This window comes from Pseudopodoces humilis, chromosome 17 (genome assembly GCF_049639895.1).
Source record: "Pseudopodoces humilis isolate 2021_Gansu_Grassland_sample_001 chromosome 17, ASM4963989v1, whole genome shotgun sequence".
Lineage (NCBI taxonomy): Eukaryota > Metazoa > Chordata > Aves > Passeriformes > Paridae > Pseudopodoces > Pseudopodoces humilis.
The window spans coordinates 17,064,392-17,078,766 of NC_142216.1; the positions used below are offsets into that span (position 1 = coordinate 17,064,392).

The 14,375-nt window shown below is 52.4% G+C and overlaps 1 long non-coding RNA gene across 1 annotated transcript; it reads right to left on the minus strand.

The window, feature by feature from the left end:
- Positions 1-5,942: 5,942 nt before the first annotated feature.
- Positions 5,943-13,553, minus strand: LOC148182990 (uncharacterized). Its single transcript, XR_015774012.1, has 5 exons — positions 13,402-13,553; positions 12,987-13,113; positions 10,726-10,805; positions 9,599-9,698; positions 5,943-8,775 (listed from the first exon to the last, which is right to left on the minus strand). It is a non-coding gene; the product is annotated as an uncharacterized LOC148182990 (long non-coding RNA).
- Positions 13,554-14,375: the final 822 nt, after the last annotated feature.

A 14,375-nucleotide genomic window follows, 5' to 3' on the forward strand; every position in this document is an offset into this window, starting at 1 on the left:
ATGGGGACGTGGCACTGCTGGTTCATTGCCATTTTTCCACTCTGTGTCCCAACAAAAGCAGCTTGGTGGGTACAGTTTGCAGCAGCCTTCATCCACACCAGAGTTTAATAATTTTCATTTCTCTGTGCTTAAATTAGGAGGAAAAGTGGCCAAACCCCACCAGTTTGGGGAAAAACCACCCACACCCACCCAAGCAGATGGGTCTGTTTTTAGTTTATAATTAAACCCACCCTCCTGGCGGGGAGGGAGAGCCCATTTTTAACAGGGGAGGGAGCAGGAGATCCTCTCCAGGCTGCTTTCCAGCGAGGGGAGCCCCATTCCTGCTGAAGGGGAGCTGTGAGCTCTGTTATCCCACAGCTGGAATGGCCTCGTTTGAAAGCTCATGTTCAGCTTTTTGTCCCGAGCAGCACAAATCTCTGTGACCATGGTGCCATCTGTCCCTCGGAGCAGGGCCCTGGGGATGTCTCTGCTGGATGTCCCCTCCCTGCCATGAGCCCTGTCACTGACCCGTGTGGGGACAGCCCTGAATGAGCAAGGAACATTCCCAGAGCCCAAATTTTCCCAGGACAGAGCGAGACAACCATCAGAAGACCTGCTGGAAGAGCTGTGCTGGCCTCTCCCGGGAGAGGGAATGTCACAGCCAGAAGGGCTGCAGGGCTGTGGGCACCTGGAAAGTGCTGCCAGTGGGGATGGGCAGGCAGCAGAAGGGCAGGGGAGGGGGAAAACAGGAAAAGGGAGAAGGGAAAGGGAGAAGGGAAAAAGAAAAGGCAAAATAGAATAAACCCAAATTCAATTAAATTGTGTTAAATTAAAGGCCCAGCAAGGCCAGCTGAGCATCTGTGTCCCCCAGTCCCAAAGGCACAGCTGGGGGATTGTTCCCTGTGGGATGTGGCCTGTGAGAGCCCCTGCCCAGGCACACCCTGGTGCTCAGCCACCCCTGGCCTGGTTTGCACAGGCTGGGGGTTTGCAGCCCCAGCCCCGGGGCTGTGCTGCTGCCCAGGGCAAGCAGGCAGGGATGGGCTCTGGGAATATTTGAGCCCGGAGCAGGACACACCAGCCTGGTCCCTGCTGGTGACACTGCCGTGCTCTAGGCAGCAACACTCCAAAGTTGTACCCTAGGAGCCAAAAATTCCTGAAGGAGAGCAAGAAAATCAGATTTCCCTCCTGGCTACAAAGGTTCAGCCACTGATTCCCCTTCCCAAAACTTGCTTGGAAACCCAAAGGGACAAGAGTGCCTTTGGCAAGAGACTGCCTGAAACATGTAGAGGGCTTTTCTCTAAATTATCAACATGTTTTTTTAATTCTAAGCAAAACATCGAGAGTCCCCTTCCACCTCATGGACCTTGCTATGCTGCCTTGACTTTTTGTCAAATATTTCTCCCAGAGAATGCACTTGGGTTAAAATAACTGAATTATTGAGGTGCACAAGTGTCCTTCTGCTTCTGGATGAGCAGCACCCACGGTGCCCCAAATCCCTGGTGCTGTTTGTAGAGGTGAGACAGAAAAATTCATCCCACCTCATCATCCTCACACCTTCCCCATCCTCATCCCCTCACCATCCTCAACCCCACACCTTCCCCACACCTTCCCCATCCCCATCCCTATCCCCATCCTCATCCCCACATCATCCCCTTCCCCATCCCCATCCCTATCCCCATCCTCATCCCCACATCATCCCCTTCCCTTTCCCTTTCCCCATCCCCATCCTCATCCCCACATCATCCCCTTCCCCATCCCCATCCCTATCCCCATCCTCATCCCCACATCATCCCCTTCCCTTTCCCCATCCCCATCCTCATCCCCACATCATCCCCTTCCCTTTCCCTTTCCCCATCCCCATCCCCTCTCCCAGCTGCGAGGGGCTGAGGCAGAGCATCCCTCCGGCAATTACAGCCGGGAGATAACACCTCATTCACAGCGCTGCCGTACAGGATAACAGCTTCTCCTAATGCAGGTGTGATTTATCACCTGCCGGGGCTGTCCGGGCTCCGTGTGTGCCCCAAAAGTCAGCTCAGGGCTCTGAGATCCCCCAAAGTCAGCTCAGGGCTCTGAGATCCCCCAAAGTCAGCTCAGGGCTCCGTGTGCCCGAGCCTGTCCCGGCTGAGCCCGCCCGGCCCCGGCCCCGCCGCTCTGCTCTGAGGTGACTGCGACTGATCGGGGACAATTCCTGAATTTCTAATGAGGTGATTAGCTGCAGAAAGGGTTTCCTTGCAGAACACTTCATCGCTGTTTCGCTCGCTGTCAGGCATCAGGATAAGGACCCACACTTGCATGTTAATAGCAGCATTAGGTGCTAGTGCAGCTGCTTTATCAGGGATGTTATCACTCCCCTGAAATAACTGACGTGGAAAAGCCCCATAGTTTTATTTTGCATGAAATAAAAGGTTCCAATTCCCCAGGTTTTGTTTTCGAAACCTGAAGTGTTTTTTATCATTTCTGGAATGCAGAATAACAGCAGAACAATTTCCCTTAAATCAAAAGCTGGATCTTTTCCAAGTCATTTAACTTCCTAAAGTTTGAATTCCTTCTTAAAAAAAAATAAATAAAAAAATAAAAATGAAAGCGATTCAGTCTGAGCACTTCTAATGAGAATATCACAATTATACTTAGATTGCCACACGGGATTTCTCCTTACAGCAGCTTGATTCATGGGGGAAATTAACTTGTTTAAAAGTAACAGTTTTTAATAGAAATGTTCTGCTGACTCTCCTCTTTGCATTCGAGCTGGAATCTGCTTTGGCAAGCCAGGTCTTGAGGCTGGGATGAGCTCCCTGCTCCACGCCTGCATCATTCCAGCAAGTGGATCCTGCCCACAGCCTGTTGCAGCAACACAACTCATACCAAGAAGGCCACTCTAATTGTTAAAAGAAAAAAATCAAACAGAAAAACTACTTAAAGTCTTGAAAACTTCCAAAGTCAGCACCCGAAGAAATATGAAATGCAATGAATTTATGAGAGGGAGAGAATGAATCATTAAAATTGCATCACCACGGCGCGTTCTGGTCGCATCTCCCGTGATGTTCTCACAGTCTGAACAATTGATTAAGAAAAACACCACTGCACACTAAAAATTGGAAACGGTTAAGAAGAAACAGGATTAGCAAAGTCTTACAGGAAAGGTCAATTATTTCTCCCAATTTATTGCTAACCTGACATCTGTAAACAAATCACTGGGGGGACTCCCCGAAGACTGTGCTGTGTCCAACAAGACATCCTAATTAATGAGGCTGCGCCATGCAAACACAAACACAGGCAGAGAGATAACATCTAAACCCAGCCCTTCAACGAGGCAGTGGAAATGTTTCCCTGGGAGGTTGTGGGAGATCGATAAAGGGGAAGAAGGTTCAGGAGAGTCGGGATTTGCCATGGGGTAAAGGCGAATAATCTCAGTGGTTATCACAGCTGAGATGGTGAAACGAATTAAATGAGTTTAGAGAGGGCTTAGTGAGACTGGCTTAAAAATGAGAGAGAATTGGCTTAAAAATGACAGAGGGCTGCGATCATCCCTGGTGCTCCACGGTGGCAGGGGCTGAGCCAGGGTTTTCCGTGCCCAGCCTGGGCTTTAGATGCTCTTGGAATCAGCCAGAGCCTCACTGACCTTTGGTGTCTCTGGAAGCTGAGCCACCGAGCCTGGATTGCTCTCCAAGGAGGTCCCTGATCCTGCCGGTGTTCTGGCCAAGCTCCCACACCCAAAGGCCGGGTGCTGCTCCTCTCTGGCTGCCAGTCTGCACCTTGCTGGCATCCCTCACACTGGCCAAATCCGCCAGCACCCGGGCACCGTGCCTCCCCCAGAGCCCTCGGTGAGCAAAGCTGCATGGAGACAGCTCATATTAAAGATTCCTCTTCATCAGCATCCCAATGATTAAATATGTATAGAGGCATCTGAGATCCAATTTATTTCTTTTGTGTTGTAAATTCCTTTTCTTGTTGGCTGTTGTTTTTTTGTTGTTGTTGGTTTTTTTTGAGCTGCTTATAATTAAGACCTTCAGACAGAGCTCAGCAGGGCTGGAAAGCAGCCATGCTCCTGTTTTATCCCACCCGTTGCAAAGTGCATTCCCCTCTCTTAGTCAACCAAAAGATTCTTCTTTATTCAGCCCGGTTAATTATTTGATTTCCTTCTTTCTTAATGAACACAGTGACACTGCATTGAGTGTGCATGAGTTGTGCATGAGTCACTCATGTACAACTTGGTGTTTTTTCCCTCCCTTTGGAAAGCTTTCAAAATATTTATAAATTTTAAAAGGAGCAGAGAAAGAAAGAAAATAAAGTTGCATTGTGTTTATCTGGCTGGTGCTGCCCCTTCTCTCTCTCATCTGCAGAAACTGCAATTGACCCCATTGTCCAGGCTGCCAGAGGGGTGGCAGTGTCCCCTGTCCCCTCTGCTCATCCCTCCTGCCACCCAGCACTGCCAGGGGACAGGCAGGGCTGCATGAGGTGCAGGTCAGGACTGCCAGGCACAGGTGAGCACTGTCAGACACAGGTGAGCACTGTCAGACACAGGTGAGCACTGTCAGACACTGTCAGACACAGGTGAGGACTGTCAGACACTGTCAGACACAGGTGAGCACTGTCAGACACTGTCAGACACAGGTGAGCACTGTCAGACACAGGTGAGGACTGTCAGACACTGTCAGACACAGGTGAGCACTGTCAGACACTGTCAGACACAGGTGAGCACTGTCAGACACAGGTGAGCACTGTCAGACACAGGTGAGCACTGTCAGGCACTGTCAGACAGGTGAGCACTGTCAGACACAGGTGAGCACTGTCAGACACAGGTGAGAACTGTCAGGCACTGTCAGACACAGGTGAGCACTGTCAGACACTGTCAGACACAGGTGAGCACTGTCAGACACTGTCAGACACAGGTGAGGACTGTCAGACACAGGTGAGGACTGTCAGACACTGTCAGACACAGGTGAGCACTGTCAGACACTGTCAGACACAGGTGAGGACTGTCAGACACAGGTGAGCACTGTCAGACACAGGTGAGGACTGTCAGACACAGGTGAGCACTGTCAGACACAGGTGAGCACTGTCAGACACTGTCAGACACAGGTGAGCACTGTCAGACACAGGTGAGGACTGTCAGACACTGTCAGACACAGGTGAGCACTGTCAGACACAGGTGAGCACTGTCAGACACTGTCAGACACAGGTGAGGACTGCCAGCCCCGGTGCCTGCCAAGAGGAGACTCCACAGGAAGCCTTTGCAGGAGAAGGAATTCCCTGCAGGCTCGGAACAGATTCACCAGGGGCTGCTGCGGAGCCCAGGGGGGGAAGCCTTTGGCCGAGTGGCACTCCGGGGTGTGGATGGACTGGATTCACCCTCGGCTCTTCCCCCCCGGCACGGGAGGCAGCGCTGGAGCAGAGCTGAGCCCCCAAGCCCCAGCTGCAGAGCCCGGGTGTCCAGCAGGGCTGGGGCAGGGTGAGCTCCCCTGAGCGAGGGGAGACCCCTCCTCACAAGGGGTTCCCTCTGTGCACCCCGGCAGGCAGCGAGGGGCTGGGCCAGCCCTGCACAGCCCCCGATCCGGCAGCTCCGGGGGTGTTCCAGGGCTCCTGGCTCCCACCCTGCAGGGGCTCCCTCCGTGCCAACCCCTGCAAAACCTGCCAGCAGAGGCATCGCTGCCTCCCACGGCCCGCAGCGAGGAGTGACTCCTTCCAGATGGCTGGAAAGGTTAACAAGGAATTTATTCAGAGTTACATACAAATCAAATTGCCTTTTTTTTTTTCTTTCTTTTTTTTTTTTTTTTCCCAAGAGGGAACAAAACCAACCACAATTTCAAGCCCACACAGGCAGTGCAGCCTTCCAAGGTGGCTCAGTTGCCATAGACGACCGCAGGCAGCCGCGCTGTCACGCCGAGCCCGTGGGGACCCAATGTGAGTCAGGGGCCGGGGGTGATCCACGCTTCCATCCCCCTGCCGGCACCGACCCCATCCTCATCCTCCTGCCGGCACCGACCCCATCCTCATCCTCCTGCTGGTACCGGCCCCATCCTCATCCTCCTGCTGGCATGAGCTGAGCGCCCAGGTGCCCTCCTAAGGCATTTTGGAGGTGGTGTCTGGCCCCACGTGGCTGTGGCTGGTGGAGATGGGTGGCCCAGGTGGCATCTGGTGAGGGGACTCCTCCCCAGGGTGGAGCTGGAGATTTAGGGCACAATGTGAGATCTGATGGTGCTTTCGCCATCCATCACAGATGCTCAGCTCACAGCTGCTCTGTCCCTGTTGCTGTGCTCCATCTTCCTCCAGTCCCCACAGGAAATCATCATCCCACCTACAAAACCTTGCCATGGCCACACAGGGGCCTTCGTGGGGTGGGCTCACCACCACACTGGCCAGCGGCTTCTCTATCACTTCTGGGGGACCAGAACCACCAAAGTTGGGTTCAGTCTGCAAATCACCCAACACATCTCTGGCCTCTGAGTGGGAAGAGGTTTTTGTTGCCCTTCAAGACTGAGTGGTGGAGCCCAGGGTCTGTGGTGCTGCAGAGGACCCAGATGGACACTGCAGTGGATTTGGAAAAAAGGGAACTGCTTCTGTGTGAAAGCTCCAGGAGAAACACCAGGGGTGCTACGAGAACCACGTGTGTTCATAATGCCAGGACAGCACAGGAGACCTGGGTGTGCACAAACAGCTCAGCAGCAAACACCAGCAGCTGCAGCAGCTCTCGGGGGCTATCCTGACACTGTCAGACCAGCTGCATTCCAGGCAGAGACATCCCAGGCCCCCAGGGCTGGGACATCAATTGTAGGTGTGGATGGAGTTGTTTTACCAGCCTGGTAAACTTCCCCAGCATCTTTAATAAAATAAGTTTCTGGAAGTTTCAGGTAGAATTGATGTCAGATATGGAAAGGTCACTGTAGATATTATCAGCTACAAAGAAAATGTTACTCTCAAATGAGACCAGCACTGTCATAAATCACAGCAGACCCCCCTGCTCTGCTCAGCTGAGACCCCCCTGCAGAGCTGCCTCCAGCTCTGGTGTCCCAAACACCAGAAGGACCTGGAGCTGCTGGAGAGAGTCCAGAGGGGCCATGGAGCCGGTCCCAGAGCTGGTGCCCCTCTGCTGGGGAGAGCTGGGGCTGCTCACCTGGAGAGGAGAAGGCTCCAAGGAGAGCTCAGAGTCCCTGCCAGGGCCTGAAGGGGCTCCAGGAGACCTGGAGAGGGACTTGGTACAAGGGCTGGAGGGACAGGACCCAGGGAATGGCTTCCACTGCCAGAGGGCAGGGCTGGATGGGATATTGGGCAGGAATTGCTCCCTGGCAGGGTGGGCAGGCCCTGGCACAGGGTGCCCAGAGCAGCTGTGGCTGCCCCTGGATCCCTGGCAGTGCCCAAGGCCAGGCTGGACAGTGGGCCTGGGAGCACCTGGGACAGTGGGAAGTGTCCCTGCCCTGGCAGGGGTGGCACTGGGTGGTCCTGAACTGGATGGTTCAGCACTAAGAGCTGTCAGGGTGTGCAGTGTCCTCCCTGCAGCGCTGGGCTGGCTCAGAGGCACAGAACCTCCCCTCGGTGTGCCTGGGGTGCTCTGCAGGGACAAGGGCAGAGACTGTCCCTTGTCACTTCACACAGACAGAAACCTGGAGAGCACAGAGGCCAGACTGTGGCTTGGGAAGAGGAAGATGAAGAACATTTCTTCCTCTCCTCCCAGAGAAAAGTTGATTTATCACCAGCTCCCCAGGGATTCCCCTGGGCTTCTAAGTGAGATAAAAGGGAGTGGAGAGGTTTGATTCTGGTTTGCAGAAGGAAAACACCCTCTTGTAGGTGAGCTCTGTGGGGGCTCGAGGCAGCATCTGACGTTTTTGAGAGAAGTACTTCTGGTCAGATTGAATCCTGCCATTCTTGCTTCACTGGTCGAATAAAGCTGATGCCAGAGCTACTCGGGTGGAATGTGCCTCCCCAGCCCTCCCTTTTAGGTGCCAATATAGGAAACAAATGGATCCATCCCACCCTGGACACAGCTGCTCTGTGCTGTAAACCCTGCAGGTTCAAGGCAGACCCACAAAACAGCCTGTATATGGTCACCTGGAAATTTCTAAAGCTGCTTAACAGCATCTGGAGCCCATGTTTTCCATGGCTGAGCAGGGAAAAGCAGGAGGAGGAGCTGCAGTTAGCTATTATCAATAATAGGAACGAGCACACCACGTGCCACATTAGGACTGTGCCTACAAAATGTGTTCCTGGGCTGTACATTCACAACATGTGTGGCTTCTTTTTTAGCATCGATGTGCAGCAGAATCCAAAATCTGTGTGGTTTTTTTCCCCCAAGCCTGTCCTGCTACCCAAATTGCTTTGGCTTCAAACATTGGTTCCCTTGGGCGTCTGTTATTCGCAGCCTTCCCGGTTCCAACTGAACAGCTTCCAGGAGCTCTGATGTCTCTCTTTTTATTTTATTTTTTTAATACTGTGAATCACTTTATTCCATCCACCTTCTGGAACAATTCCCTGGAGAGTACCAATTCTGATGAGCATCTGCTTGAGCAGGAAAGCCACAGCCATCCCTCCACTGGAATTTTTCACTCTTTATGGTCATTAAAGGCTCTTCAGTCCCATTTACTGATGAATCTTGGGGGTAATGTATCAAAACAAGCTGTCCCTGCAGATATCTGTTGCTTGGGTTGCCTGGAGCCTGTTCCCACTGCTCCCAGAGGCTGATGCCCATCAGGACCAGGGGCAGCCACACGGGTTCTTCTCTCCCATCCCTTTCCAGGGGTCACAATTTTTCTGTGGGTCCATAAGTTTCCCCAAAATTTCTCCTAGACCATAGATGGAGGCTCCCTGGGAGAGGAAGGGAGTGGAGGGTGAAATGAGAGCTTTTTGTTAATGCTTCCATGTTATTTTGGATATTAAGGACAAGGAGTGACCGTGAGGAATTGCAGAAGGACCTTGAAGTGAGTGACCGGCCAAGAAAGTGACAGGAGAAATGCAGTGCGGATAAATAGTGGCACACGTGGGAGAAGCCATCCCCGACTTCAGAAATAAAATGATGGGCTCTGAGCTGATTATTAACTCTCAGGAACAAGATCTCGGGGTTATAATAGATAGTTCTCTGAAAACATCAGCTCATTGCTCAGCAGAGATAAAAGAAAAAACACATCTCGAACATTAGGGATTACTCAGAGAACAGAGCAAAACAGCCCCAATCACGCTGCCACTGGATAAATTCCCCGTGCACCCACACACCGAGCACTGCACAGGTGGAAAGGGATGTAGTAAAGCTGGGAAGGCTTTGAAGAAAGGTGGGAAGGATGATTAAACCCTCTGACTGCATTTAGGAGAGGCAATGAGGGTGCAGGTGGGGAGCTCCAGGGCTTCCACCCGCGGTGATGAGCCCTTCCCACCCACTGGGAGACAGCAGCTCCTCGTCACAGGGTGATCCAAACCCACACAGGTGCTTCCCCTGGGTTTTGGGTTGGTGTTTGTGCCACCCCGTCCTCTTGCGATGGCCACCACGCCTGGCACTGCTGGTGCTGCGTGTCCCCCATGCTGGGCAGGCAGCGTGGGCACCGGGGAAGAGGAATTGGAGCAGTTTGGCAAAAAGCAGGCAATGGATGCCAAAATAAAATTTAAAAAAAAACAGGGGAGAAAGATCTAGCTTCACCTTCTGTTCTTGTGATTCTTCTGTGCAAGCAAATCTGGTGGGAGGAGGAAAAGGAAAAAAGGCAGAAATCCAGCCCAGTGGTGGAGGCAGGAATGTTGCTCTGGAATGAAAAAAAAAAAAAAAACACAAGAGAGTTTGGGGCTAAAGCCATCCATCCCCATTTGAAATGCCCAAGTCCTAACCTCTTTTCCAGCCCTGACTCTTGGGTCTACCAGAATTTTCATCTTTCTAGAGGGGGAGGATGAGACCAAACACCAAACAGCTCCTGGCATTTGGGATGGGGCAGCAGGGGGCTGAGAGGAGAGGGGGAGAAAGGGAGAAGGATGAGAGCGAGGGAGCACTTGTGCAAAGGGAACACTTGTGCAAAGGGAACACCAGGGAGGACCTGAGGCCACACCTGGGTCCTTGCCCCAGGCAGGTGTCGTGGCCCTGGAGCACCACCTGCATCACCACTGCTGGTGCCAGCACACTGAATTATCCCAGGTTCCTTTTGCCAGAGGAGAAACAGGAGCATAAACATGTGTATGAGGGGACAGCTGAAAGCAGAATTTTTGCAGGATTGGGCTTATCTGCTGCTGGTAGGTTGGAGCTGCCCTCAGGAAGGACTGGGATTGCCAGGGAGTGGAAACTGGAGGCCTCCAAAGAGTCCCCCCTTCTGCTGAACGTGACACAAGGAACAGACACTGCTCTCCTGGACTGCTGTGCATGGCTAGAGAAAGCAGGTGCTGGAGAGAAGAGATGCAGGAGGGAGAGCCATGGCCCAGAACACCCCTCTGACCATGGCACAGCCAGTCCCAGCCTGGCACTCTGCTGCTCCCTGACTGAATAAAGCCTCCCTTTCTGAGCTCGGGCACTAGCAGGCTCCCTCTGCCAAGGACAGAAGGGTCCTGTGGGGCACTGGTGACATTCCCAGCTCTGGAGGGCTGGGTAGAACACACATCTTCATCTGCTATGCACAGGGCAGCCAGGGAGATTTATTGCTGGGGTGTTGTCTGGTCCCAGCACGGAGCCCATGGGGCAGCAGGACAAGGGCTGCTCACTCTGCCCTTCACAGGGGCATCTTCATCCATCCCCATTATTCCTTCATCCATCCCCATTATTCCTTCATCCATCCCCATTATTCCTACCTCAGATCCCTTCCGGAATCCCCACAGCTGCCGAGGAGGAATCACAGCTAATGAGAAATTACGGCGAAGTCACTTTGTCCCTGTATAAATTATTAATTTTCATCACATGAAGGAATAATAGACTCCTCTGCACAGAAACCTTGGCCTATCAGAGTGTCCTTGTGGATGTAGGGGCTTGATTCACCCTCCTTGGAGAAATTGCCAGCATTTCACCATATTCTGGAGCAGGGCAGAACTCCCCATCTGCTGCTGACTCCAGAAAGAGCAATAAAGTACTGGAATGTTCTTCCTGGGGAGGTGCTGGAGTCACCATCCCTGGATGTGTTTATAAAAAGACTGGATGTGGCACTCGCTGCCATGGTCTAGTTGAGGGGTCAGGGCTGGGTTGGACTCGATGGTCTTGAAGGGCTCTTCCAACCTGGTGATTCTGGGAATTCTGGGACCTCCTATCCAAACAAGTTTATTGTGTGTGGAGTGAATTACCTCCCCTCGGCCTCCTGCTGCCAGTCCTGCCCTGGAGGAAGGTGCTGTGGCAGAAGATGCTCCTGGCTGTGCAGGGTCCCATGAGGATGTGGGGTGTTTGCAGGACACCCCGAGGCACCGAGGAGGAGCTGGGCTGCTGGAGCCGGGCTGCAGGGCTGGTGTGCATGGGCCTGTGGGGCTACAGCTCATTCAGGGCACTTCAGCTGGAAACCCAGACTAAAATCAGGTGGCTAAAGGCACCCAGAGCCTGGAAAAAGCCCTCACTGCCCTCAGCCCCAAGCCAGGCGATCACTTCACCGTTCCCGGCTCGCTCACGGGATTTATGGCTTTAACCAGACCTGTGGGGTAAGCACAGGACGAACAGCAGCTCTCCCTGGTTCGTGTCTGGAGTGTGGCAGGAGGGAGGAATCACAGCCCAGCTCAGTGTGACGAGGAGCAAGGAAAACCCAGACATCTCCTTCCAGGCTGTGCTGCCCCAGGGCTGCGCTGCCTGCGGCTGCCTCACAACCCGGGATCGTCCTCGCTCCCTCTCCTTTGGCAAAACCCCTCTAATTCCCAGGGTCCATTCACAGAACCATCTCACTGCACCCCCGTGTCTCTCCACACCCCATCTTTTCTGTTTCTTGGGGGTTTCACAGGGATGAACATGGCATTAGGAGTGAGGCATTGTGAGCTGAACGGAATGTGTTCCTTAATGAACTGTATGAAATATTAAACCATGCCTGATATGAAGCACGGTGAATTCTGTAAGAAGGAATATATTACACTTGGGGAGGGCTGAAGATAATCAAACCTAATGAATGGATTTTGAATCAGGACACAGGGAGTGTGGAGGAGCTCAGTTTGGTTCATTGTGAGGCTGAATTGTGTGTGACGGCCGTCCAGGGCAGGTTCTGCTGCCACGTGTTTTCTCCTGTTGTGAATGACATTATTGTATTTTTCCATTTAACATAAATCTATTTTTTGGAAGGCTGCTTCCACCCGAATGGCATCAGCAGATCCCATTAATCACGGTGCTCTCAATCACTCAGAATTATTTAGAACCTCTTTTGTATGTCTCTGGCACTTTCCCCATTTATGATTAATCTTAAACTAAACCAACTAAATAAATAAAACTGCAAGGATCCAGGAGCATCCCTGTGAAGATCTTATTTAAGCAAGACATGTTGACAGCTTAGGAGGTTGGGAAGTTTCTGCTCCTGGAAGTTTCAGGAGGAGGAAAGAAGCTTTTTAGTCCAAAGAGGAGGCTGAGCTTGGAAAGGCGCTGAAGTCCTGATCTCAGTGGGACCTTCTATATTTTGGGATTGATTCCCTCAGTCCCAGCCCATTCCATTTGGTCCTGGGCCTCTTCTACACCTACAGGAGACACCTGATGGGCCATGGTGGCCCTCTGCTCTGGGGTGGCTCGTGCCAAGGACGGGACCTGGAGCAGGGGCTGCATTTGGGCCCTGCTCTGGGTTCCCTCACCAGGGCAGGAGGCCAAAGTGAGCCAGCCTGCTCAGGAAAAGAGAAACACGGCTGTTCTGGCACGTCTGTACCTCTCTATTTCTCAGGTGACCATTGCTATGGCACTGCCACCCCCTGCCACCTGTGAGGAGCCAGCTATGCCCCAGCAGAGTGTCCCTCCAGCTGCTTCCCCAGAAAAATCCAGGAAATCTCCAGCTGGACTCCTGGATGTGCAACAGCACCTCTGTTTCTGTGGCCAGAGCAGTGACGGTGAAAGGTGGGGGAATTGAAAGCTGGAATGGGCTGTGCACCAGGCAGAGCCAAAATCCTACCTGGAGCCTCCTGGCAGAGATACACCTGGAGCTGGAGAGAGTTGGAAAGAGTCACTTAATTCCCAGTGTCACGGCCAGGACACGCTGCAGTGAGCAAATGAACACGCACACACTGGGGAGTCGTTCCCTGATGGAAATCCCAGGGTGCTTGATGAAGCATGCCAACAGCACATACCCATCCTTTAACCCCAATCCTACATCTTTGTATTAGCTGCTGACAAGTTTCTGTTGCTGTTATCCACATCCATACTTGGGCCTTACAAATATCACACATGTGAGTCACAGCCTCTGAGTTTCCTGTCCCCCCAGCACATTTCCCGTCCCCTGCAGAACGTGGGGATGCCGTGTGCTCCTGCAGAGCTGCCCAAGGAGCCAGCTCAGCCTTGGCACACTTCAGATTAAATCATGTACTCACCAGGTCTGGGGAACCAGGGCTAAAGAAATGATCTGGTGTAGGGCAAACCCCCAGGGATTACTTTAAATGTGCAGCATGGGGCAATCTCTGAGGACAGACAGCTGCTCTGCCTCCTTTCCCAGGGTGCAGTGTCCCTCTCCTGCTCAGCTGGCTTTAGCTCTCACTAATAAACTAATTGATTCAGCTTGGCTGTCCAGAGCTCTGAGTAATTTCAATATTGAAGCTCAGCTGTAATTAATTCAGTCAATACAGTCAACACAATCACGGGTGAGCAGGGACAGCGGTGCTTGCGTCCCTCACAGGGCAGAGCGCAGAGAGGGAGGCACTGCACAGCTCCAAGGTGCAGAAAATACCCAGAGCAGCTTGGCCATGACACCAGGGACCCCATCTAGCAAAAAAAATCATCCCCAGGACCCCAAAGAACAGAGACACCCCTGAAGCCCAACTTGAACAATGAGCACGTGCTTTGTTTGATGTGGTAACTTTAGTTTGGAGGCAAAATAATTTAAAATACTAAAGATTATAAATATATTATAAATAATTTAAAATAATTTAAAATTCAATAACTTAGTAGCCCTGAAATGGGGGCAAAAAGCAAGTATCCTTGTGGGGACCCTGGCCAGGCAGACCCTGATTGCCATGTTTCCTCCTGCCAGGTGCAGGGAATTGTCCCAGGAGCACGAGGCCACCCTGGGCATCCAGCAAGGCAGGACAGGAGCTGAATGAGTGCCTGTCATCTCTGGAATACAACTCCTGAGCCTGGAGATGGATTTCCTGGAGCCTGGTGAAGCCCTGGGTGCTGGGCCTGTGGAACAGCAGCATCACATCTCAGAGCAGCTCAGCACGGGGAGGAGGAAGGACTTTTGCCGGGAGACATAAAGGCAGCTAATAAATAATGGAGGGCAGTGTTATTACTTTTTTATCTCACGGAGTCAGAGCAGCTTATGAAAGCCAGGCTGGTGCAGAATGCTAAT